The sequence below is a fragment of the Dasypus novemcinctus genome, chromosome 24 (genome assembly GCF_030445035.2).
Source record: "Dasypus novemcinctus isolate mDasNov1 chromosome 24, mDasNov1.1.hap2, whole genome shotgun sequence".
Classification (NCBI taxonomy): domain Eukaryota; kingdom Metazoa; phylum Chordata; class Mammalia; order Cingulata; family Dasypodidae; genus Dasypus; species Dasypus novemcinctus.
The window spans coordinates 28,245,474-28,273,066 of NC_080696.1; the positions used below are offsets into that span (position 1 = coordinate 28,245,474).

General features: G+C 40.5%; 2 long non-coding RNA genes across 2 annotated transcripts in view; both read left to right on the forward strand.

The window, feature by feature from the left end:
- LOC139437492 (uncharacterized) overlaps positions 1 to 17,584 on the forward strand; it is a 91,074-nt gene extending 73,490 nt beyond the window's left edge. Inside the window, exons 2-3 of the long non-coding RNA XR_011647297.1 lie at positions 12,542 to 12,857; positions 17,495 to 17,584. This is a non-coding gene — a long non-coding RNA (uncharacterized lncRNA). The remainder of the gene's footprint in view (positions 1 to 12,541; positions 12,858 to 17,494) is intronic.
- A 5,208-nt stretch (positions 17,585 to 22,792) lies between these two features.
- The window catches only part of LOC131275755 (uncharacterized), an 81,073-nt gene continuing 76,272 nt past the window's right edge, over positions 22,793 to 27,593 (forward strand). The window contains exons 1-2 of the long non-coding RNA XR_009183171.2: positions 22,793 to 22,930; positions 23,039 to 23,208. This is a non-coding gene — a long non-coding RNA (uncharacterized lncRNA). The remainder of the gene's footprint in view (positions 22,931 to 23,038; positions 23,209 to 27,593) is intronic.

The window sequence follows — 27,593 nt, forward strand, 5'->3', positions numbered from 1 at the left end:
CTCTTTGGACAGCCAGCAGTCTCCTGGGAACTTCGTGGGACTTTCATCAGAGCCCCTGGCTTTGCAGCCTGCCTACAGAATCTGGATTTGTGCATCCCCACTATACATGAGAGAATTTTATAAAATCTCATACTCTTTACAGATATCTCCTGTTGATTCTGTTTCCATAGAGAACACTAAGTTAATACAATGGGGAATGGTATAGAATGTCTGAACCAGAAAACCAGCTGAAAGACTTGAAAGAAATACTAAAAATTACAATTCCTTTGTTTGATATGAAATTCTTTGAAGCTGCATATCAAAAGTGCACACTGAGCACTGACTAAGAAAGGCTAAATGCAAGGCATATTTTAGGAAAATTACCCATTAAAGAAAATATAAAAATCCTTATACATGCATTATGCAAAGTAATTACTATTTCATCAACAATTTTGAGAACAATATTTTGTGCCAGATGCAAATGGGGCAGTATATTTGTGGAAAGCAATATTTGTGGTTTTATACCCAGCAACACAGAAATGTAATAAAAAAAGGCATTGACCACTGGGTGGGCTGGGAGAGAGTGTAAACTACAATTTAAATCATTATCATGTGGTGCAGCAGTGCTCCAAAATGTATTCATAAAGTGCAGTGACTATCCCATGATGATGAAAGAGGTTGTTGATGTGGAAGGAGTGGGGTGAGGGAAGTGGGGGGTATATGGGGACCTCTTATATTTTTTTAATGTAACATTAAAAAAATAGAGAAAAAACAGCAAAAAATTCATTGAAACTCAATTATCCTACTAGACCTGTTCCATGTGAGTTAACAGAGTTCAGTAAATGAAATTACTGAAATTCATTGACAGGAGGATGGATGATACACACTCAATTTACCATTATTCAACTAACAATGAGGATTCTAGGAGTGAGAGTATGACCTTGGGAGCCATTATGGAGACCAAATATAATTCATATAGTGCTAACTTTGTTTAGGGTGCTTATCTATATATATACATGTATTAAAGATACAAATATTGTTTAATAAGTAAAATTAAATGTAACATCTTTCTAAAACAACCTAATCTTTTGAAGTAAAACTAAACTGTCATTAAATTGACTCATTCTGAGTGGAGTAGAAGAGTGAGTACTGAGGCATCTCCAAACACTGTGAGATCTCCAGCTCCTCTTAGCCTCAAACTGAGGCCTCTAGTCAAGGTCTCTGCAGCTGTCAGTTGTAGGATCTGCAACACAAATACAGAATCTGGAATACCTGAGGTGGGTTGCAAGACCCAGAAGACACCTCAGACCCTGGAGAAGTGACCTTAGGTCCCTGATACCCCTGGGAGCCAGATCCAGGAGGCATTGAATTCCTATTGCTGCTCTTTGCAGAGGGTGCTGTCTGTGACAAAGATTGTCTAGAAATTTCCAACAGAGTTCAGTTATGAAAGATTCACATTAAAAAAAACCTTCCTTTTCCTAATCAACAGTTTCATTCTTAATCAAACACAAAGCTTACCTGTCATTTTCCATTTTTAAAAAGTTATACTGTGATACCAAAAACAAATTTTCTTACATTAATATATTCCAAAATGTAGATATTATAAAACACTCCTCATTATAGTATAATAGAGTTATTTTAATAATTGCAATCTTTAATAAGGGGAAATGAGTAATGCGAAATCTCCCTTGCTTCTCTCATCCCAAGTTAGCTCTGCAGGGAAATTTCCTTCAGGTTTTGTTTCTTTGACTTCTACATACGTAGAGAAATCTTGAAGACCTGCATCTGGAGAAAAGGTGCATGAGCTAATCTGGTATCTGGGTAGAGAACTGCAGAGGCTGAGAACCCCATGTCTTGGGCAACTGAGAGGTCCCAGTGAGAACAGATGGCCACAGTAGCTACCCTTCTTGCTTAAGAGGGACCCCAGAGCATCACTGTTCTTGTTGGATCAAGTCAGGTCCAGCCATAAAGTCATGGTTTCACCCTCACCTCGACTCCTAGGGAAGTGAACTCGTTTGTGAATAGGACTGTTAGATCTTATTGGTGTAAGTGATGCCAGTCTGCTACAGGGTGGCTTTAGTCCTTTATGCATGGAGTCCTGAAGAGAGCAAGTCTAGAGAAATTCATGAGCAGGAGCAGAGGGGACAAATATAAGAGATGATAGGTGATTGAGGGAGAAGTGGAGTTATGGATTGCTGGCAAACTGCCACCAGCTTGAGGGAAATCATGGCCATGCTCACACCTAGAGTTTACTTCTAACCTCTGAAACTTTTAGGCAGTCAATTCCTGCGTATACACCAACTAGCCAGTGGTATTGGGTAAAGCAGCCCTGGCAAACTAACAATCTAACTCAACCTTTTCCCTTGAGATCTGACTAGGTGGCACTCAATGACACTCCACTTTATCCACCACACTCAATAATAGAGAGGGGAAGAGCTGGTGGACTTTAAGGGGATTGGGAGGGCAAACTCTGTTCTTAAACTGGGCTAGAGCTCTCTCCTCTTAACTAAGGAGCCATAGCTGAGCAAATTAGGACTTTTGTGGAATGGGTTTCTAGTCCCTGGGGTGAGGGTCTCAGGGCATCCTTCACCTGCCTGCACTTATTTTCACCATCCAATTCTCACCTCTATCTCCATGCTCCCACACTTGCAGTCTCTTCAGTAAGTTCCTCAAGAAGGCTGGATTTCCTGAAGTGTCAAGAGAAAGTAAAGAATCAGTGGAGTGTTAGTTGACCTGTTTCCCTTCTCCTCCTAATTCTACCCACACCACACTCAACATTTCCTCTTCTTGTTCTTCTCTTTCTACATCTTGGATGCCATCTGTGCTTTCCAGGAACAGACAATTGACATAAAGAGACTCTTTCTCCTCCTCAAAGAGTGTAGACAGCTGCAGGGAGGAGAGCAGACTTGCATTTCCAGAGCTGCATGTGCAGCATCACTACCGTGAGGGGATAGCCCAGCCCAGAACCAACTTCACAGAGTCCCCTTCCCCATGATGGAGATCCAGGCTTCTGATCCCAGCACAGCTACTTGTCTGGCCCATCTGGATTCCATGAGTTGATTCATGGTGCAGAGTAGGTTGAAAAATCAGTGTGATGTAGAAATATAGTAGGTAGGAAGTTGAAGACATGTTTTAAAAACATTGTCATTGGTATGAACTCATCTTCCTGGAAGAGACCTTCAAGATAATTATATAAAGAATGCATAAAGGAAGAGCTACAAAGAAATGCTTACAGATAAGAAACAGATTTTAAAAATAGGGAGAAAGGAAATAAATTACATGCAAGTTGCCATTCTCTATGTCTGAATCTTCTTCATCTGTGAAAAATGCTTCTGAATGCACAATGCTGTAACGGTGATGGGGTGGCCTTGCAAAAGGAAAGGAGAAAGTTCAGGTTGAAAGCGGAGCTCAAGCCCCTATTGTTGATGTCATAACATGACATGCACCTAGAATACAATTCTGTCCTCATCTCATCCTGATTTTGAGCTTCAATTGCTTCTCTTCTGCCTTGTGGGGTTTGCCTAAGATATAGGGTCTGTGTTCTAGACCTCACATGCTCTAATTTTAGGGAGAAATGCTCATATCTTCCTTGAGCACTAAGAAAGCAGTCAGTGTCTCCTTGTCTTTCTAAGCATGCTATTGCTTTCCTTCCCATTTTCCTGGCTCAGAACCTCCCTGCCTCTCTTCTGTCTCCTAATTAGTGCTTATTTGCTTTAATTTCCATTCGTGTTGTTGTTCCATAGGAGAACATGGAGGAATGATCAAGTGTATATTGTCGTCCTCTCCAGTCAATAAATTGTTCACTTACCAATTCACCCATCTCCAGGGGCAACTCTCAGCAACCTGGAGTTGAATCAGATCCTGGGGAAGAGAGCTACCACCCACCTCACAAACCAAGTGCTGTCAAGTGCCTGGGATGACCTTAGGAATTGGGCAGACCTTTGTCCTCTCAATGCCCCCATAGGTTTCCTAACCCTTTTGGGTGGATGAACACAAGATTAGAGGTAACTTGCCCACATTCCCTTGTCCTGCAATTGACATAATAGGGTTTATGCAGGATGCATGGCCAATTAAAGAAGTGACTTCATCAAGCCTCTCTAGGATTGGGTACCTTGGGTGCTTTGACAAGCCTGGGGAAAGGTATAGGGAGGGACACACATGTTGTGTGAAGGACATAGCAGAGATGCCTGGCAGCAGCACTGGTTTAGGGAGGAGCAGGGAAGCTGTGGTCCTGCTGCCCAGAGATTTTCTCTTGGGCCTGCTCAATTCCAGGACTCCAGCTGAGTAGGATTTGGAGAGCCAGTGTGTGAAGCCATCCAGCAGCCCATTCACAGAAGTCCTACAAAAACCTGCTAGGGTTTTTTAGCACTGAAGGGGCAGCTGGAATCAAGCCTTTCTCGAATGTGATGAAATGTAGGTTTAATTCCTAATCCAGCATTTTGGATTTGGCACCAGGTATAACTACTGATCTGGAATCCTCTCCATTATATTCTTCCTTGAGAATTGTTACCTACCTGGATTGTCGTCATCTTTGCTTCTGGTGGAGATGTACCTCTGATCCACAAGTCAGTCTTTTAGGAACACAAGCATCCATAGGAACATTATTAAAATAAGGCCTCCACCCTCTCTTCTCTACCTGAGGCCGTGCTGGCTACCATAGGAATACCAGCTCCCTAGCCTGGGTCCTGAGACAGTCCCTGTGCTCTCTGGAGTCCCAGTCCTCCAATGAGATGTTGCAAGCAGTTTGCAAATGTGGAAGAAGAGGTGAAGGAATCAGCCCTCAACTTCTCACTGCCTCATTTAGCTCAAAAGTTACAGCATTCTTCTCAAATCTTATCACCCTGAAATGTTGACTGGACACACACACTAAGGTGAGTACAAAGAATGGACCTAGTGCTAGACTCTGGGTAGCTGTCCTGGAGATCATTTTACAAGGGTGAATATGTTCTCTCTATTGTCCATATCATAACTACTAGCACAAATGGATACTGGGCTTTTGAAAATTTGCAAAAATTGCAATCTGCTATACATGCACTGACTCTGTGGGGCTCAGGACCAGGAATTAAAATAGGAAATGTTGACAAATTCATACTAGAACTTTAGAGACCCTGCCAGGCAGAAGAGGCATGAAGAAAGTGTGTGGTTTAGGAATCTAAGCCTCTAATATCTCCAGTGCCTGGGTCTGTTTTCACTAGATGTGCAGCTCTGAATACTTTGTACACCTTCTCAAGTCTTCCCTGTCTCATATGTTAATGAATGGCCACATATGTCTGTTTTCATTTCATCATGTGTCACTCTGGTGCACACAGACTAATGCCAAAGAAAGAGAACACAGCTTCTCAGGAAACATAACCGCAGCTTTCACCACACCCCAATTCTCCTTCCTACCAGGAGGCTATAATCAGGGACTTCTTGAGACTAAATAGCATGGAAGACCCTTTTTTTTTCACTATGTGGATTTTTTTCCTCAGCTAGTGAGATTTCAGAATACTTACCATTGTTGCTTTCTCTATGGGCTGGCTGCAATTACAAAGAAAATATTGGAGGGACAGATGCTGGACATTATATATCCTGGCATAACCCACTGAATGTACTGGGGGAGAGTATAAACTACAGTGTGAACTATAATCCATGTGGTGCAGCAGTGTTCCAAGATGTATTCACCAAATTCAATGGATGTGCTGCAGTGATGAAGGAAGTTGTTGACCTTCGAGGAGGGTGTGTGTGTGGGATATGTGGGAACCTCATATTTTTTAATGTAACATCTTTTGTGGTCTGTGTCTACAAAAAATACAATAAAAATAAATGCTCATTTAAAAAAAAGAAAGCACTGTAAGGATCAGAACTCACAGAAGCTTATGTCCACTTGGTGACCATAGAATACAGGATGGGAAAGAACTCAAGGAAAGGAGACACATCAGGAAAAGACAGAAGCTTGTCCTGGATGATGTATCTCTCAAGTCCATTTTGATTACTAAGTCCAAAATTTTTAACCCAAGTAGAATATATTTTTCTACTATATAGTTAATAACTTGATGCTGCCTTTTGTGATTTTACCCTTGACATAGTGATTAGCTAAGAGATGCCCACTGATCACTGACCCACCAGACATTTGTACTTCCCACCTCTAGTGCACAGGATCAAATTTTCATGTCTGAATTAGATGAGAAAAGGAAGAAATGAAGAATGGCTCAGTTCTAACTCAGATGAAGAAAGTTGACCTCACCTTGGAGTAAATGATGCATGCTCTCTGCCCTGGCACTTAGAAACTATTCCAGCTGGCCTTCAGGAGGATCTTGGAGGACACGGAGTCACAGTCAGTACCTTGGGTGTGTTCCTCCTGGATTGGTCATGAGGCCTTATTTGGAGCAGGGATTAGGGTCTATGAGGCAGGTAATCAGCAAGCACAAGTGAGCTGCTGAGGAGAGGAAGAATCACACCATGGAGGGGCAGCAATAGCAAGGGAAGCTGTCACTGGTGTTTAGCAGGAAATAACCCTGCAAAGGGACTAAAATGCAGCAGTTTGTTCAGTGAGAGATTCTTACCACTCCTCCTGTCCCTTTTGAAGCCCAGTGTTATAGTTTGACCATTGACTGTGCAAATAAATGTAAAGTGTGCAATTGTGGTGGAGTATGAGCAAAATCCCAAACCACCTAATGGGAATACAGCTGCTTCCAAGTACTGTAGTACATGGCCATTTGTCTTCACCTTAAACAGAAGCACATCCCTATTTCTTATGTCCCGGTGGAAACTGAAAGCAGGCTTCTCTCCACAGTAAAGTAAGCATGAAAAACCTTGTGGTTAAATTATCTAGATTTTTTTTTCTTAATGTGTAACCAATACCACCATTTGCACTTACTCCTGAAGCCACTTACAATTAGAGAAATGAAAACACTGAGGATTGGACCATGCTGTTTATGTTTGCACAAATATTTTACTCTGTTGCTTCCTTTAGAAAAGCTGATGGTAAAAAGTGGTCCAGTGAAATGCCTGTAAAATATCTGTAACAGATGTGTGGAAATGCACAGGATTTTCCTGTTTTATCCATCTCTCCTGTCTATTTAGGTTGGAAATAAAATCTTAATCCTACGAGGAAAAACTAGCCCTGTATCATACAGGTGATTCCTTGTGGTTCCTCTTGTGTCAGGGCTAAGTTAGTAACAGGCTCCAAATGAACACTCCCCCTGACCAAGGAAATTGTATACATCATGAATAATTACTTGGTCTGATTTTCATATCTTAATGAAAGCTAAAATTAGGAAGTTTATTTCAGTAAACGAAAGGGTGACCTTACCTTTGAGTTAGATGGAACATCTTTGTCTGCCCTATCTCTAGGGGACTTCTCTAACAGGCCCTGGGGAATTGCTGGGAGGACACAGAGTAAGTATCTTTACATGAGGTGTTGTTTATGAATTATTTAGGCAGCTGCCATGTCTTTGCAATGGGCAAGAAAATATGGAGCTGAGGGCAATAAGCCTGGAATGATGTGTGGTAGCCCATGCTTTCTGGTGGAAGAAGGATTTTAAAGGAGAGGAACAGGAAACAAATGAGAAACAAGAATGTTTGGCTATGTAGCTTAAGGCATCCAAGAGCAACATAATATATCCAACCCACAAATAGTATTAAGTAGATGCTATTCCCTCAGAGTCCTATCACTCTTCCTTCCTCTTTTGAATCAAAGCTAATTGTAGTGTCCTTTTGTACTTCACAAGGTCATTTCAATCTCCACTACTACAAAATGCTGCTACTAAAATACTCATTTGTTGTGTAGTATTTTTCTTTGTGTGTATTGGTGGACTGGATATAATTCTAGGTAAATTATTCTTTGTATTGAGTCACTGAGATGTGTCATAAGGATAGTCTTAATAGAGCTTGTAATTATACCGAAGCATTACCATTTAAAAGTAACATGTTCAACTTATATTTTTCCTTCATTCTTTCTTTTCATTACTGTATTTTTGTATTCACTGAGTGATGTGACTCTCCATGCTTACATGAACCAGCCCACTGTGGGACAGTTAATTTGGATTAACTGTATTGAGACGTTGAGCATTGATTCTTTATCCCACCTATGCAGGAATGTGGCAATGAGAGTGATGAACATGAAGCTTATGACTAAGATGGAGTTTGATTACTTCCTGGTTACTGTTCCTCCAATGTGTACTCACAGAATGATCATTTGTATGGCTGTGGCAATAAAGTCAAGTAGATGAAAATATCTCCCCAATACCTGTCTACTTGGGCCATGCACTGAGCTGTGACCCAACATTGGCAGAGATTGGCAACTTGTTCTACTGATGCCTCACAAGTCTTGGAATTTATCAGAAACATTTTGGGCTTTCTCTTGCTTTTCAAACTAATAACTAAAAGATTTGGTAAAATGCAACTAATACAACCCTGGGTTATATGACCCCTGAGTATATCAAATATATAAGTGCAGTGTTTAAGAACTGTCTAGGGCACATGCATATATACAGATGATGGAAACTCCTTCATTGTCACTAATAAATCATGCCTGTGATGTAAGTGATAGTAGCTCACAATATTGGTATTGTGATATACTATCACAATATTAGTATATATTGTGATAGGTAGCACTATCATAGATATTAGTGGTAGAATATTTGACTCTACCACTTAGGAATTTGAAGTCTTGGGTCATTAATCAACGCCCCTCAGAATCTTCATGTAAGGGATGGGGAGAGTGTACATCATTGCAAGAATGATTCTGGTGAGGATTTTACAGGTTAATATATGCAAAATATGCAGTGGTGATGGGATGATTTTTTAGAAAGTTTTCAGTGACAATTGTCCTTTGTATGTTGGGCTTCTCTTAGGGAAACACACATTAATGCCCCACACACCTCCACAATTCCTGCACATAGGGTCAGTCATACAATGCCCTAACCACAGTACACACAAATCCATGCCACCTAAAGGGAATGCATTTGCTTACTGGACAATAGAGAATGGCCATATTCCTTATCATGAGAAATTCATGTCTAACCATACCACAATCTTCACTCCCACCAGTACCTGGAGCCGCCATGGCTCTCTACAGGCAAACTTACCTTACCCATATATTTCCTTAATCAGTATTCTAGATACCTACCAATCTGACTTGCTCCTGGGGCCATCTGCAATTAGAGAAAAGCCTATGAGGATCATATCATGTTTCATCTATTTGCAAAGGACTTTTGCTTGCTTGGCATCATTAGTAAATCAGATGTGAAAGAGTGGTCAAGGAAGACCTGATAAGCAATTATAGCAGACACTTCAGGAGAGGCATGAGTATTTTCTGAGGCATGCACCTGTTAAATTCAGTTTTGATTGTGATTGCAAATTCTCAATCTAAGGTGAAAAAAGTTATAGTTCAGTAAAATACTACTTTGTAAACTGCTGCCCCACTTTGTGGATGATCTCTTCAAAGTTGGATCAGTTAATAGAGGTTCTCACTTGATGCTTCCTACCCTAAGAAAATTGTGTTATGTCATGTAATATGTACATGATGAGGCATCCTCATCTGAAAGTGACTGAAAAGGAACATTGTCATTTTAGATAAAGAATAGTAACCTCACCCTGGCTGTGGATGGGACCTCTTTATCGTCTTGGTCCTTTGGAAGTGCCACCATCAGTTGTTCCTGGGGTGCTATGAGGACACAGAATAGTGCCTCATATTTGTGGGTTGCTTATGAATTGCTAAAGAAATTTATGGCCTTGGACAAGATGCTAAATTTTGTAGAGATGGTAGTTTAACAAGCATGGCATTTGCTGCTGTGGGGCCTTCCATCATGAAAGAAAGATGGCAGGGAGAGTAGGAGGAAAGAAACAAAACTCAGTGTCCCCAGCTTTGTAGCTAATGGAAGCCTAAAGCAATTGGCCATACCCGGTGTACAAATGGCACAAAAATACATTCTGTGACCCAGTGGCTGAGTACTATCACACCTCCTCTCTATAGTGTATCTCACCTAAATTGCCAGTATCCTCTTGACAAATCCAACAAATTCAGCTCCTTGGATACACATGTACTGATGCTACATTTACCATTTGTTCCACAGGAATTTCCACTTGATTAAAAGCAACTTTTTTTTTTGGTGGTCTAGATTCCAGTCTACATTGTACATTCCATTGCATTTATTCAGTATCATATTGTAATAAAGATAATCAATTGTAGAAGATTGATTATCTAAAATATTACCATTTAAATGTCACTGCTTATTAATCATATGGGTTTTCTTCCAGTCTTTCTTTGCAACCCCCTTTGTTAATTCATTGAAATATTGTTTGTTCATTATTGGCCATCAACTCTGGGATGCTCATTATGGAGGGCTGCCTAGATTGAGTGCCAACACCCATAAAGACAGCTGTTTAAGAATGTTTCAAGAAGGGTTTTAGAAACCAGGTTAAGAATGATAATGTTCCTGAGTTCTTATTTTTCAGTGACAGTATTGTGTTGACTCATGATTCGAACATCTATGGTGTCATTTGGGATGATGTTATCAAATGCACTGTATTGTCTTCTCAATGCCTATCTGCTTTTTCTTAATATATATGTATTTTTAATCACCCCTTTGCAGCTTTTTTTTTTGCTTGCTCTCAGTTCTTTGTGTCCATTCACAGTGCGTTCTTCTGTGTCTGTATTTTTACTTATTTATTTCCCCCTCCTCCCTGCTTTGTGGCTTGCTTGCTGTCTGCTCTCTGTGTCCATTTGCTGCATGCTCTTCTGTGTTTTTTTTGCTTGTCTCCCTTTTTGTTGTGTCACCTTGCTGACTTGGCGCCCCATGGTGCTTGCAGGCCTGGAGACCTGCAGTGCTTGTGGGCCAGTGGCATTCCATGGCACCTGGGCCAGTAGCTCTCTGCAGCATGTGGCTGAGCCTGCCTTTACAAAGAGGCCCTGGGTTCATGCCCTATGGTAGACAGGAGCCCAACTGATTGAGCCACAGCCACTTCCTGCCTGTCTGCTTTTGGTGACTTGCTGAGCTGTGTCCTCAGCCCTCTTAGGATTGACCATGTTTTCCTATGTATTGCCACACAACTCAGAATTTTGAGCTGCTCATTTGCATGTGGGAGTACTGTGTGCTTTGGGTACTAATAACTATGCCAAAGTCTAATATTCTGGACAGCTAGCTTCCCTAGGCCATGTGACTATGGAGGCTACTTTATAATGATGGGCAGTTTTGGTCTCTTTGTGGGCCCAGGTAATTTGGGTGTAGGTACATACACATGTGCTAGAACTCTCTTGCATGGTTTCTAGCAAGCATATGGTTGTGTGGTAAGTTCATGTCTGTAGGTCACAGTATTATGACACATGGCTGAGTTCACATTTATGACCTTCCCTTTAGCAGTGCAAGAGTGTGGGTTCACATCTGCACCTCACTTTTACATCTTTTTGCCATCATAGAAAGCAAACCCCAGATCCAGCTGTGGTGAGGACAGAACAAGGTCATATACATAGAGCATGCTGTGGTGATGGGTTGTATTTGAGAAAACTGTCCCTGGTAATTGGCCAGTGTAAATGGCACCTAACATCTAGGGAGCTGCTTATGGTCACCTCTTTTGCTCACAAACTAAAAATTACACCACAGAAACTAAAACTAGAGTACCTGCAAACCCCCTTGCATGCAAAACTTGCACAACTTAGAGAGATCACAACCATTACCACAGAATGTAGTAACAAGGGCACATTTCCTCCATGGAAACCCTTCATCATACCCCTAATCCACATCTCACCATGATGCTGTGATTAGCCTGAGTCTCTAGTTTGAAGCCCGAGTCTCTTATATTTGTTTTCTCATCAGACATTGGATGAGCCCAGAATACCTACTTTTTCACTTGCTCTGGAGTTCCCCTGCAATTGTAGAAAAGAAAACTATGAGGATACTATGATGTTGAATAGGGTCTGTTCAGATGGTGATTTTATAAAAACCATATAGGAAGCACTAGTAAAGTCAAAGCCCCCATGAATAAGCCTGGCAACTAACTTTGGGAGTCAACCTTTTCCTGCAGTATGTGTTTCTCAAATCCATTTTGATGGCAATTAGCTAAGTCCTAATCTGATCAGGAATAATGGTGCTCAAGCATAAATCCACTACCATATGGTTTATGAAACAACACTGCCATTTTAACACTTCCATTGTCTGAGATCTTTTGGTAGGCATCTCCCAACTATCCTTCCCCCAAAGAGTGGTTAATTGTGGGGACCCACCCGCTGTGAAATCTATTTACAGCCTTCAACAACATGGGCGGATTTCACAACTACCTCAGCCCTGCCCTGCCATTTCCTTCTTCTTCCTCCTTGTTTCTTTGTTCTCCCCTTCCCGCCACAACTCTGGTAACCACAGCAGCACACATGCACAAGGCATGAAATTCTGCAGACCCAGCGTGAACTTTCAGCCAATTCCCTCCTTGGACGCCTGCCACCCACAAGACCAGCCTATCACCCATGGACAAGTTCCCTTCCCTCAGTATATATTCCCATGTTCTACCCCCAATAAATGAGGCTTGATCAGAATCCTGTCTTGCCTCCATTCTTCTCATCCCCTGCCCCCACTTCTTCCCACAGGCCCCTGGAATCCGCCCCCACCAGATCAGACAAGCAGTGCCCTATGTGGGTGGGGCCAGGAATGAAGTACTCTCGATACGCTGACACAACAGAAAACCTGGCCAGGTGATCTACGCGAACTCAGAAGACCTGAGAATTCTTGGGTGGAAGACCTGAGCAATCAGCTTGGACAGAAGACCTAAGCCATTGGCTTGGGCAGAAGACCTGAGCAATCAGCTTGGGTGGAAGACCTAAGCCATTGGCTTGGGCAGAAGACCTGAGCTATCAGCTTGGGCGGAAGAGACCTTCAGAAGACTGCCTATCTTCTGAAGGCTCGGTAAGTGATCGGCGAGGATGGGGCAGGCATCCTCTAATAATCGTTCCCTTTTCCTGTCTGGCCTGCAGGCCCCACTTAGGATGAGAGGAGTAAAGGTTAATGTTAAAGAACTCTCTAAATTCTTTGCCTTCCTAAAAGAAGTTTATCCCTGGTTTCCACAGGAAGGGAGCATTTACAACTCATAAAGGAGCTACAGCAGCTAAAAGGATTACAACACCATAAATGCAGAAAGGCAATTAACCACAATCCTTTTATCACTTCCCACCCACCTGCACCTGCTTAGAAAGGCCACCCAGGCATGCATCCCCTGCAGTGAAACCCCCCCCCTTTTTTTTGCATATCCGGGTCACCAAAACGCAAACCGAGGGGCAAAACAATGAGGCAGATAATGAGGCAGATGGTGAGGTGAAGATAGTTCGTGTGCATTCCACTTTCCCCTTTAAATCTTTAAAAGAGCTTAAAACTGCTGCCTCCACCTATGGGCCCACTGCTCTGTAACAGGCTCAGGAGATTATGAAGGCACTGTACAGCATATGAATTATAACCCTGGCCTATTCACCCAAATTCAAACTGCAGCCCTTAGGGCCTGCAAAAGGTTGCTCACAAAAGAACACCCTGCCTCCTCCCTCACTAATATTAAGCAGGGGCCAGAGAAACCCTTTTCAGATTTTGTAGGCAGATTGTGCATGGCTGCAGAAAGACTGTTTGGTGATACCAATACAGAAACAGACTATGTAAAGCAAATTGCCTTTGAAAATGCGAATGCAGCTTGTCAGGCCGCAGTTAGACCTTATAGAAAGAAGGAGGATTTGTCTGGTTACATCAGGCTTTGTTCTGAAATTGGCCCCGCCTACCAACAAGGCCTTGCTATGGCCACCGCTTTAAAAGAGGTTTTACAGCCACAGCAAATAAGAGCTTGTTTTAAGTGCAGTGATCCCAGCCATTTCACCCAAGACTGTCCCACCCCCGGTATTAACAAAAAGCCTAGTAGTGCCCCTAAAGTCTGTCCTCATTGCTGCCACAGCCAGCACTGGGCTAGTGGCTGTTGGTCCCAAACCAACATGCAGGGTCAACCTCTTCTTCCCCATCAGGGAAACGGAACGTGAGGCCAGCTACAGGCCCCGAAACCCAAACAAGCTTATGAGGCAATCAACTTTGCTCCGGCGAATGCCAATCCCTTTCACAACTCTTCAAACTCCCTGCTGTCTACATGACAATGTAGCTCTGGGCTAGTCAGGGCTAATATAGTTAAGCCACTGGAAAGAGAGAAAAACGTGGCAACATTTGTGTTTTGTTTTGTTTCCATGCTAATTCTGATTGGGGTTACTTAACCAAGATAATAAAATTAGTACCAAGTTTTTATCAAGGTCTAAAAGGAATTTTCAGTTTTAAATCAATAGTTTTCTCCAGAACTTCAAGTCTCAGTATAGTCTTACAGTAATAATCCAAAAATGTGTGTTAATGGTCTGTCTAAACTGCAAAATAAAAACTTAACTATATTTATGCTGCTCAAGTTATTTTAACTGATTGCTGATAACTAATAATGTTTCCAAGCACAAGCTTGCATATTACAGGCGACATGAATTCCAGAAGAAATCTTAAAAGGTACAATCTAAGATGTGATATATAACAGAGGATTTAAAAGCAGCTATACCAAGAAAGTAAGAATTATGAGTCATTGTAAATAAATTGTATGTTTCTGTTAATGTGTTGTAATTGTTTTGTGTTTGTCTGTCTGTTCATTCAGTGTCAGTGTATATTGTGATACCTCCAGATGGTAAATATAAATTAGTAGAAATTTTTAAAAGAGCTCTATTCAAATGGCCAAAAATTAAATAAGCATTTATATTAATAGTTAAGTTAATTATATTAATACATAAGTTTAAATGTTAATAAGATATCTACAATGATAAAAATTGTAAGTCTTGATTAACAAAATTACTATGCCTTTTCATAGGGGATGGTTCTTGCCTAGATTGAAGTGAATGGCTTGTTTTTCTTTGCAGGGTGGTGTGGGGGATATGAAACTTGAATGAATGTTAAAGAGTTGGGGGTTTGTGGCAATGCTAGCTGAAATTTAATGGGTTTTGCAAGGGGGTGTGTTTTGTCCTAAAGTAGAATGGCTAACTTTTCATAAACTCTTGAAACTTAATTTGCATGTGGAAGTTGTAGAAGGTATTGTGATAACTTTCAGTAAGGGAATGTGTTCTGTAAAGAGAAAATTTGTCTAAAAATGATATAATTATAATCTATATGGTTATAAATAATTATAAAAGGTCTTATAAAGCATTATTTAAATTAAAGTGTTTAAGTGGCTATTTCCAAAAGGTCATTATTAAACAAACCTGAATTAATAATAATAATAATAAAAAGTAATTTTATAACAGGGAAGCTTGGCTGCAGCCAGCCTCCCTTGACAACTTGCTTTTCAGAAACTGTTTCTGATATTGCATGCTACTAAGTATTTAAAGTAAAGAAAAGTTCATTATTTTAACAAGCTCATTTAGTGTTCACGGTATTATGTTATAAAAAGTTTGCTTGATAACTTTGTAGGCTATATGGAATGTATTTTTATTATTAAGGAAACAGGATAATTTTGTCCTAAGATAAAATGATTGGTTATTAAGAAAGGGTAAAATATGGAACAAAACCTGAGTGACCACTAAAAGTGCAGAAGGTACATGAAAAAGGAAATTTTATAGTTAAAGTTGAATAAGATTTGATGGGTCTATCTATAAAATTTTAAAGGCTTTAGTATCAAGTAGTATGCTGATGCAAAGTTGAAAATTTTTATTTCTCAAGGCCTCTCATCATTAATCTGTTTGGTAAAAGTTCTTATCCTCAATAATCAGTATACAAAGAAAGTCTGTCTTATCAAAATAGCTTCTTGTGCTTCTTCTGCTTATCATTTCCTCGGTGTTCCAAGAAAGGAAAGTTTTATCTCTTTTAAAGGAACATAATGTTCAAAACTGCTTTCTCAAAACCTAATCCTGAACAGTAGCCTTTTATTCCAAACTAATTATAAGAGATTTGTTCTTTTACCTTGAAAGAAAAATTAAAGTAATAATTAAGTTCTTTTAATATGTTATAAGTAAATAAAAGGTGTTTTACAGTGTTATAAAATTAAGTTTTTTCTTCCCTTAAACCCTCTATTAATTAAAGTCGTATGAACAAAAGCTTTCTATAAATGCTTAAAAGTGTATAAAGTTACCAATATTTCAGCATAATATTAAAGAGAAGTACAGTGTGGTTATTCATGGTTTTAATTATAATAAGAGTATGTGTCACAGAAACAACCTCTTATCATAGATTAAAGTAACAATACTAGTATGCAGCAATCCCAAACACTGCTAGTTTGTTGCAAAAAGTTAAAGTCCAGCACAGCTATCACTTTGTTTTAAAACTTGCTAAGACTTTCTTTAGTGTCTTCTTACACAAATCAAGCCAGCTGCATTCCTCTATCTATAAAAAACCTAACAATGAACTTTTGCAGTGCTTTTAAGGACTATGTGCATGGCCTAACCATCTTGTACAGTATTTACTGATTGTAATAGTAATAAAAAAGCAGCTTACATTACTTCTTGAAAAGAACAGGCTTGGCAGACTCCATTCACGTCTGCTCAGCATACTGAACTTGCTGCCATCATTAAGGTGTTAACAATATTTAAGGAACCTTTGAATGTTGTCTCTAATTCTGAATATGTATGCCTTACTGTTTAGCATATTGAAACAGCTCATATCTTTGCTACTAATAAGTTATCTCAACTTTTCACTGACTTGCAACATCTCATCAGGTTAAAACAGCATCCTATTTACATTACTCACATACGCTCTCATACCTCTTTGCCTAGTCCTATGACAGCAAATAATGCTCAAGCTGATTTATTAGTAGGGTGTTTACAAGGTGCTCATGCTCTAACTCACATTAATGCTAAAGGCCTGCAAAATAAATATCAAAAGTTAACAAAACTACAGGCACAAAAATTATTCATGCTTGTCCTACTTGTGGACCACTAACAGTGGTGCCTTTTCAGGCTGGAACTAATCCCAGAGGCCTGACTCCTAATCAATTATGGCAGATGGGTGTTACTCACATACCATCCTTTAGTAAACTACAATATGTTCATGTTTATATTGACACTTATTCTCATTTTATGTACACTGCTGCTCAAAGTAAGGAACAGTTGCATCATGTTTGTTCACATCTATAGTCTGCTTTTGCTGTAATGGGATGCCCTCTAAAAATTAATAATACACCTTCTTACATTAGTAAATCCTTTGAATCTTTCCTTTTAAAATACTGTATTCAATATGTTGCTAATATTCCTTATAATCCTACAGGTCAAGCCATAGTTGAATGCAACCATGATACCCTAAAAACTATGCTTTTAAAACAAAAAGGGGGAAATAATGTTATTATGACACCAAAAGATTAATTAGCTAAAACTTTATTTACTTTACATTTTCTTAATGTTTATAATTCATTAACACCTGTGGAATGTCACTTTGGAAAATGTCAAACATCCACAGTAGACACAGGAAATGAAGATCAATATTCTAGAAAGATATTTTAAGCAATGAATGGAAAAAAGGCAGAATTAAAGTAAGGGGGTGAGGCTATGCTCTTATCATTTCAGAAAATGGAGAACAAATTTAGTTATCTCTGAAAAGGATTAAACCCCAGAATGAAGAGATGGAGTCTTCTACAACTTCTGATGATGGTGATTGTAAGTAATAAGGAAGCTGCCAGTAATTACACTTATTAGGCCTTTATACCTAAACCCCCATTACTCAGAGTGTTAACCTGGAAAAATCCATTCTTTCATATATATCTGAATAAAACCCATATATTCCCTAAACCAATTGATAATCGATTGCCAATTAAACCCTATAAAGAAAGAAAAGAATCGATAATCTCATATTACCATTTGATTATCAACCCTTATGCATTAGTAACCATCCTTCCTGTATGTAGGTTTAAAATTAGGCTATAATTATCTTCAAAAATAGTAATACTCAGTTTATTGTGACTTTGTTTCCCTCTTACAATTTAATCATAACCAAGAATCCTACTCATGATTGTCAGAAAATTAACTATAACCCAAAAATGCTCTATTCTATAAAAATGAGGCCTTGCATCCTAGTAGCCATTACCCCGCAACTAACATACTATGGAGAAGGCAAACTAAAAAAACTATCTGCATCTGTGTCAAAGAGAGCCGCCTTCCTCCCTATATTGGTAAAAAATTAGCCTCACAGGTTCAGTCACTGCAGCTGCCATGGCAGGTGGTGCTCTTGGTCATGGCCTCATTAGCTTGCAATACTTTAAACAAGAATGACAAATTAGCCTAGAATCCAGTGCACAGTCTCTTGACTCTCTGCAGTGGCAACTAACATCCCTCGCCCAAGTAGTCCTTCAAAACTGCAGGGCCCTTAACTTACAGCTGAAAAAAGGGGGAACCTGCCTTTTCCTCCAGGAGGAATGCTGCTACTATATAAATGAATCTGGTTTTGTTGAGCAAAATGTTAAGAAATTGTGAGAATTGGGGGAAGGAATACTGCCCTCCCAATCAACCTCTCCTTATCTGCCTGGCTCACCTCCCCCTTCGTAGCATGGCTAGGTCCCCTCCTCAGCCCCCTAATCACTCTCCTTTTAATCTGTGCATTTGCACCTTGCCTCCTTAAATTCCTCCAAGAAAGGATGAAGCAAATTTCTGCCCATGTGATGTATCTTGATGCTGTTCATCAATACCAGCCTATCCGGACCGAAGAACAAACAACCAACCGTTGAAAATGCAAATCTCTTATGTTGCCTCATTGCCAACCTGTACCCTAATGGCATTTCCTTGCCTGTCCTCCCTGCCCACGGTCACAACTTGCCCCTATCACAACTAACCCTTCTTTGTTTAATTAATATCACTGAACAGCTTCAGTAAGGAAAACAGCTTCAGTGAGGAGTTTAGTGGTTCAAATGAGCAGCAGGTGCCCTAGCCAAACAAGACCAGGGTGGGTGTGGCCTCACCCACTAATCTCAGTACATCATGCATGTCATGCATGGTGTAGAGCTCCCTGTTATAGCTTGTTATATTTGCAAGTCATTTATCACTGAGGCGCTGGTCTGGTTAGCCAATGACGGGCAACTGGGCTGACCCATCAGTCAACCTAAGACAGATGTGGCCTTTTGCTGCCATGATTCCCAATGACAGGTAAGACTGATCACTTAACAGGTGCAGCCCCAACCTAAGACAGGCACAGCCCCCCTCAGTATGGGAGCACCTTGCAGCTGCACGTCACCACTGAGCATAAGCCCTGCCCTAATGTGAGCCATCACCAGCTGTTCTTCACTTCAGTTCCTAACATATTAAACAGAGAAGGGGGACCTGTGGGGAGCCACCCACTGTGAAATCTATTTACAGTCTCCAACAACATGGGCGGATTTCACAACTACCTCAGACCTGCCCCGCCATTTCCTTCTTCTTCTTCCTCCTTGTTTCTTTGTTCTCCCCTTCCTGCCACAACTCTGGTAACCACAGCAGCACGCATGTGCAAGGCACAAAATTCTGCAGACCTGGCACAAATTTTCAGCCAGTTCCCTCCTTGGACGCCTGCCACCCACAAGACCAACCTATCACCCATGGACAAGTTCCCTTCCCTCAGTATATATTCCCATGTTCTACCCCCAATAAACGAGGCTTGATCAGAATCCTGTCTTGCCTCCATTCTTCTCATTCCCTGCCCCCACTTCTTCCCACAGGCCCCTGGAATCTGCCCCCACTGGATCAGACAGTTAATATCTGTAGTTCAGGGAAGCAGATGTGGTTCAAGTGATAAGGCTTCCACCTACCATATAGGAGAACCTGGGTTTGATCACTGGGGCCTCCTGGTAAAAAAGAGAATGTGAGCCTGTATGGTGAGCCAATGCCTACGTAGTGAGCCAAGTGCCCTCGTGGTGAGCTGTGTGCCCATGTGCTGAGCCGATTGTCCATGTGAATGCCCATGTGCTGAGCTAGTGCCTGTAAAGGGATCCAGTGCCCACACAGTAAGCCAAGTGCCCATGTGTTAAGCCAAGTGCCTGTGTGAGTACCTATGCAGTGAGCTAGTGCTCACATGGTGAGCTGAGTGCCTCTGTGGTGAGCCAGTGCCTGCTTAGGTGAGTCACACAGTAAGATGATGATGCAGCAAAAGAGAAACAAAGGGGAAAGTCAAAGTGAAGGGCAGCAGAGACAAGGAACTGATGTGTCACATGTGAAAGGGTACCTCTCTCCACATCAGAGGTCTCCAGGACTGAGTCCTAGTGAATCCTAGAGGAGAAAGATGAGAAGACAAGACAAAAATGCAGAAGGTCATACAGTGAATGGGCACAGATAATAAGAACAGTAGGATGGAGGTGGGGGTGGGGCTGGGGGAGGAGAAGAAAAAATATGCTGTAGTCTAATCTTTAAAAATATTTATAATTCATACCATCATATAATAAGTGCTGTACTCAAATTTTAAAAAGGACAAATCTGAGAAAGGAACATTTCTATCTTAGACAAAAACAGATGACTTCACCTCAACATTAGATGGGACCTCCTCAACCACCCTGTCACTAGAAGGCTCCTCTACTAGGTCTTCCATGGGAGCTAGGGGGACACAGAGTAATAATCAGTACACTGGGGTGCAGCTCCTGCATTGCACAGGGACACTTTGCTTTGCCCAGACAAGAGGCTACAATGTGCAAACAAGGATGGTGGAGCTACCCAGAAACCCTTCATGTAGGAAAGAGAGACAAAGGAAAGAGTGGAATGTAATCAGAATAGAATCCTTGGCTTTGTAGCTGAAGACAATCTAAGTCAATGTGAAATAGTTCATGTATAAGTGGTACTAAACTATACAGTATGATGATATATTTCCAATCTATTCTGAAGTCCAAGGAAATCGTCAGTATCACACTGACTTCAAGAAATACTGCTTCAGCCTCACAGCCTTGTTGACTTTTAATATCCCATCCATTCTAGAGGATTTTTTAAAAAATTTCAATGAGATAGCTATGTAATAGAAAATTTGCCAGTTTACCCATTTTTACAGCATGTACAATTTACTTGAATCAATTACATTTACAATGTTTTGTAACTGTCACCAAACATTCAATTCCAAAACTTTCTCATTACCTGAAACAGAAACTCTGTAATTATTAGCTATTAAGCCCATTCTACTTTCTGCTAGTCCCTGGTAATAAACTCTAATCTCCTATCTGTTTCTGTGAATTTACTTTTTCTTAGCTTTCAAATAATTGCAACCACCAACTGTTTTACTTTTGTGTCTGCCTTATTCAGTACGTTTTTAAGGGTCATGCATATAGTAGTATGTATCAGAACTTCAATACTTTTTATGGCTCAATTATATTCCATTGTATGGATATGCCACTTTTAAAAAAACTCATTCCTCTATATGAGCACACTTAGGTGGTTTCCAGCTTTTGGGTATTGCAAATAATGCTGCAATAAATACTGGTTTTGAGTACCTCTTTCAGCCTCTGTTTTTAATTCTTTAATATATACACCTAATAGGTAGCTGTCATATAGTAGTTCTAGATTTAGCTCTTTGAGGGAATGTCAAACTATTTCCCGAATTGGCTGCTTTATTTTAGATTCCTATCACCAATATATGGGGATTCCAGTTTACTCATATCCACATCTCTATTTGTTATTTTCTAGTTTTGTTTCTTTCTAAAATATTAGCCACCCTACTTATTAAAAATGGAATCTCCATTTCCTTAAAGACTAACCCTCTTCAACTGCTGCTGGGAATGTGGAATGGTGCAGCCATTTTGGAGGATGATTTGGCAGTGCTCAAAAGGGTTATTATAGAATTGCCATATGATTGTGCAATCCCACCACTGGGTATATATGCAAAAGAATTGTGACCAGCAACAAATGAATGGATAAGCAAATGTGGTTTATACATACAATGGAATATTACTCAGCTGTAGGAAGGAATGGCATGTTGATATATGTGACAACATAGATGAATCTTGACCTTATGTTGAGTGAAGTAAGCCAGTCACTAAAGGCAAATACTTCTTGACCTCACTGATATGACCTAAGTTTATTTAGGAGACTCACAGAGAGTCTGGAAGATAGATTAAAGGAGACAGAAAGGGAGTTGAGTGTGGTGAACCAAGCTCAATATGGGCAGAGCCTATGATAAGGCAGAAAGGGGTGGTTTGGCAGTGGATGGGGTGATGGTGATGCAGGGATATGAGTGGGTTGATGGAACTGGAATGGAAGGGTGAGCATGGTGGAGGTATTTAATTTGGACTGTATGGAATTGTGGAAGTCTTGGAGGAAGGAACAAGTGTACTTGGGATTTGTTGGTTTGTGTTGGGACTACAAGGATAGGAATGTTCTTTTGGCAAATACAGCAGGTAGGTCACTGGTGCAGTGTACCGGTGCTAGGGGGGCATACAGAAAAGGATGCCCCTGGGGGATGCTTCAAAGGAATATGAATGTGTTCATCTTGTCATAAGGTGTTATATCAATGGATGGAGACCCACAAACAATGAGAAAATATTCAAATTCCATCCTGGGATCCTGCTATATACTCAAAGAGAGGGGCAAGAATCTCTAGAGTACATGGGCAGTGCCAAATAAAAGCAGACCAGTATGTCAAAGCCTCATTATTAATGCATAAGACTATGAACCTTATTCTTGGAAAATTGAAACTTAGTGGCTAACATAGGTTCTGAGGGAAGAGGGAGGGAAGAATAGATGCATCATAGGGCATTTTGAGGGCATTGGAACTGTTCTGTGTGATTTTGCAATGATGGATACAGATGATTGTACATTGTGTGAAAACATAAAAGTATGATGCAAAGTGTAAACCATAACATAAACCATTGACCATAGTTTGTAGCAATGCTTCCTTTTTTTTTTTTCCAATTGTAACAGATGAACCCTACTCATGTATGATATTGCTAATAGGAATAAATATGAGATGGGAAGGGGTGCAGTATATGGGAATCACCTATATATTCTTCTATTTTCTTCTCTCTTTTTTTAGGTACCAGGACCAGGGAGTGAAACCCAGACTTTGTAAGTGGGAAGCCAGTAGTCAACCACTGAGCCACATCAGTTCCTTTGGGTTGTTTTTGTGTGTGTGTTTGCTTTTTTCATTTACTTTTTGTTTGTCTTTGTTTTTAGGAGGCACTGGGAATCATACTGGGACCTCCCATGTGGAGAGCAGGCATTCAAACATTTAAGCCACATCTGCTCATTCCCTATATTTTTGATGTGACATTTCTGTAACCTAAAGCTTCTTTGAAGATAAAGTGAAAAAAAATAAGACGTTGGGGGAAGATACAGATGAAATTGTAAGTATACATAAAAAATAACAGATATTAAGGTGATGAAAGTCACAATGCAAAAAACTTTTGACTTTCTTTATGGGGAGGTTTTGAACTACACAAAAGTTACAGTTCTGGCAGGGGAGGTCTACTGGTGCAGGGTGACAGTGAGGGACAGATGCATGGGGAAGGGTGCACCTCAGGCATGCCTCTAGGGATTATGAATGTGTCCATATGGTCATGGGGTGTTATCTCAGTAGATGGAACCCATACAATAACCAACAAAACTTTCAATTCCCATTCTTGGAGCCCTGCTACATTTTCTAATACAGTGGCAAGAATATCTTCAATACATCATCAGAACCTAGCTAAAAGAGGACAGACCAATATGCCAGGCCCTTGATATTAATGCTGGTAGTTATGAACTTCATTCTTGTAAAATTGAAACTTAGCCTAGTGATATATACTGCCTAAGAGTTACCTTCTGAAAATGTGTATGTTGCTCAAATGTAGCCTCTCTCTAAGCCAAACTCAGCATAGAAGTCTGCTTTCTCCCCAGCATGGGACATTACTCCCAAGGATGGGCCCCCTTGGCACTGAGGGATTGTTACCAATTGCCAACTAGAGATACATTTGTAAAAAGACCTTGACCAAGAGAGGGAATATTAAATACAAATGAGTGTTTATGGCTAGGATACTTCAATATGAGTCAGGAAGTCATTCCAGAGGAAAGTTTAGGCAGGTCACAGGAGGATCTCTGTGGCTGCCACAGTAAATAATACCTCAGGCAGGAGTGTTCCTGAGGGCTCTAAAGACATCTGGACATTCTAGCCAGGGCAGATATCCCTGGGAAATTGGCAACCCATCAGTGGGCCTTACCTTGGAAACTATGGACCATGGTTAGTAGCAGTGCTTCAAGATTTATAAAAAATGTCCCACATTAATGAAAGATGTTTTTAATGGGTAAAGTGTGAGGGGGCGGAGGTGGGGTATATGGGAATCCCACCTAATTTTGCTTTAACTTTCATGTAATCTAAAATTTCCTTAAAAATAAAGGGAAAAAAGACCATGAGTACATATAGGTAAAGCCCTTAGAAAACTGTGGTACAGTGTCAATTTTATATGAATACTCAATTACTCAATCCAAAAGGATGTGCAAAAACTTAACTGTTGTTACTTGAGACACAGAACCTAGAGGGCTAAAGAAAATGGAGGGTAGGTCAATCAGATTTCAATATACAGTCCTGCATACATTTTAAACTTCTTATTAATGCATTATTTTTGCTGCTATTTTGTATGAAAACCCTACTGTCCCAAATTGTGGAATACAACAATTTCAGTAGGTTTTTTAATCACATCTTTAGCAATCCAGAGAGGCCCATTGATGAGGTCCATTTGTGCTTTCTGGAGTCTGAAGCTTCAATGCAGTGTCATGGCTATAGGTAGGCTGGAAATATCTGGGCTAATTTCACCCATGACTGCTCAGAAGCTATATTTTGCCTAGAAACCTCTGTGAGCCTTCCACATGTATCTGTTACAGCAGCACCTTACTTCCCAGCACTATATGTGTTTAGTTTCTTAGCACTTCTATAATACATTGCCACAGACTGGGTGGTTTGAGAACACAAACTTAAACCTTCACAATTCTAAGGACAAAAAGTCCAGCATTAATGTGTCCACAGCACCATACTCTGTGTCTCTCTCTGAAGATCCTTGCTAGGAACCATTCCTTGACTCTTCCAACTTCTGGTGGCTCCAGGTGTCCTGGCTCCTGGCAGCATGACTCTAATCTCTTCCTCATCTTCACCTGGCCTGCTTCTCCAGTGTTGGTCCATCTTCACACAGCCTTCTCCTCTCTGTCTCTTCCCTTCTTGTAAGTGCACAAGTTGTATTATATTGCAGTTCACCCTGATTCAGCAGACCTCATCTTAATCATATTTGCAAACATCTTATTTCCAAAAGTGGTCACACTCACAGGTACCAAGGTTTTCTCAATGTAATTTGGAGGGACACAATTCAACCACTGATGTTCTGTCATGGTAGGTACATGACAATATACCTTTGTCAAAATGCACAAAGCTGAGGATTAGGAAGAGTGAGCCTCCAAAACACTGTATCAATACTGTCCCTTCAATTGTTCATACCACAGTGATGAGAGTTATTAACAGGGGAAACTGCTGGCTCTAGATTGGGAGGGTGGCAGGGGAATATGTGGGAATTGTTTGTATTCTCCACAGTTTTTATGTGAATCTAAAACTTCTCTTAAAAATATATCAGATTTTTAATAATCTCACAGCACTTTTTCAGAAGATAACTCTTCCTACTAATGTTCAGAAATAGACTGACCAAACATTAACTTAAAATACAATCTACCAGTAAATGTGAACCAACTTTAGTTGTAACTACATTTTTAATTATGTGGTTGTGGCACTACTGACTCATTACTAAAAGCAAAATTTCACATGTGAATTAAGAAAACTATCATGGCTTAACCTTTTTAAAGGTTTTTCTCAATATGGAATACTTAGTATCTATAGTCAACATTACTGATGCAATAAAATAATTGCATTTCTACTGTACTGTCTGTGGAATACTTTCTAGGGAATGTTTGAGGACACTCCCTTTTCTTTGGCCAGATGCTGATTTTGAGGTTCCCAACTGAATGGGATTGTCAGATAGTAGATTTTTTGGACTGGGTAGCAAATTTTCTTTTTTCATGCTTGAGACAAGAACTGGGAAAGGCATTCACAACAGAACTCTTAGGTGACATCTTACCAACAGATGAATGTAGGAAATCATTATTAATTTATTTACAGTTCACACTATGATCCCTTATTTACAGTCTACACAGGTGTCCCACTTGAGTCAAAGGTGGGTTTCAAAAAAAGTTGTAGTTTGGGGTTCACTTTAGACACCCAAAAGACAGATGTAGGGTACTTTATATAGATGACACAGCATAGGAAGGCAGCAGAGCACAGTGACCAAAAGCATGGGTGCCAAGGTCTGGTCAACTGTGTTCAAATCTCATTCAGAGGCCATCCAAAACAGGGAACATTATGTAAACTCTTTATGTGTCCAGTTTTCCATGCTGTCTTTTGAAGATTTTAGCCAGACCTGCTTATTAGTTTGTATTATGAGACTAAAAATAAGCAAATGTAAGGAAATCCTTAAGAAAAATGCCCAATATATCATAAAAGCCCCAGAAGAGTTCACTTATTAAATGCTGGGAGGAATTTGCAAGAAACTTGCTAGTGCTTCCCTCCAGAGTGGGTGCCTGATGGTTCCAGGACAAGGGGGATGGACACTGACTTTCAGCCCTCAGAGGGGTGATCCTTTACAGCTCACAGAGAACACGTGCTCTGTTCTGAGATCCCACATCAACCCTGTGTGGTCAACAACACTGCTGAGTGAATGATTCTAGTCAGGAAATGTAGTCAGTGCCCCCACTCAGCAGATTCTGGGGTTACAAGTTACCTCCCAGGAGCTGTGGAGAAAGGCCTGCCAACTACTTTATTACGGGAGAGAGAGTGGTTCAAACCCTCACCCTGCCTTCTGCATAAGTGAGTTCTCTGACCCAAACCATGACTCAGGTTTCCCCTCATAGAGTTCCTCTGAAGGACCAGGGAACAACAAAACTTGTGAACATCGTGCCCCAAATACTCCCACTGTCAGCTGCCTCATGTGAGCCTTCCTGGGGGCATGTAATCTCTCCTAGTGATCAGGGGTGTGCTTGATTCCCATCCTGGCTCAGAACCCATCTTTTCACAAAGAGCTACCACATGAGAGCTCTGCAAAGAATGTGCTCTCCTTGCACTCAAGTCTGAAGAAGCAGTGGCAGAGGAAAGAGTCCCATCCATAGCTATCCCCACCCAGGACTTTCCTCAGCACCTCTAGCCTCCTTTCTTTGGGCCCCAATTGCTCATGTACTAAGGGATGTCCCTTCTTCTCCCTCCCCCAGGCTGCACTCAGTTACCTGCACCCTCTGCTATTATCCCACGGAAATCCCACCATGAAATCTGGCAAAATCATATGCCCTTTTAGGTAAAGATAGACAATCCATTAATGAGAAAGGATAGTGAAGGGAATCACTGCATTTAACTTCAACATTTGTCTTACTTATGCTCTAGCTTCCTAAACCATGGAACCACTAACAAGTCTAATATGTGTTATTATGGTCAACATCTAAAGAAGCTTATTTTGTGATATAAAACATATTGGAAAAAAATTATTCTATTTTCCACATACTTACTATTGAAGAGCATACAGGGCAGTGAGAAAATCAGTAGGTAACTTCCTAAAATGAAAATTTTGGATAACCCCCAAGGATTAAAGGAAATATGTATATTGGTTTATAAACTGACATTTGGAAACTCAAGTTCTTATAGCTAGGTTTGGAAAACTAGTTATATGAA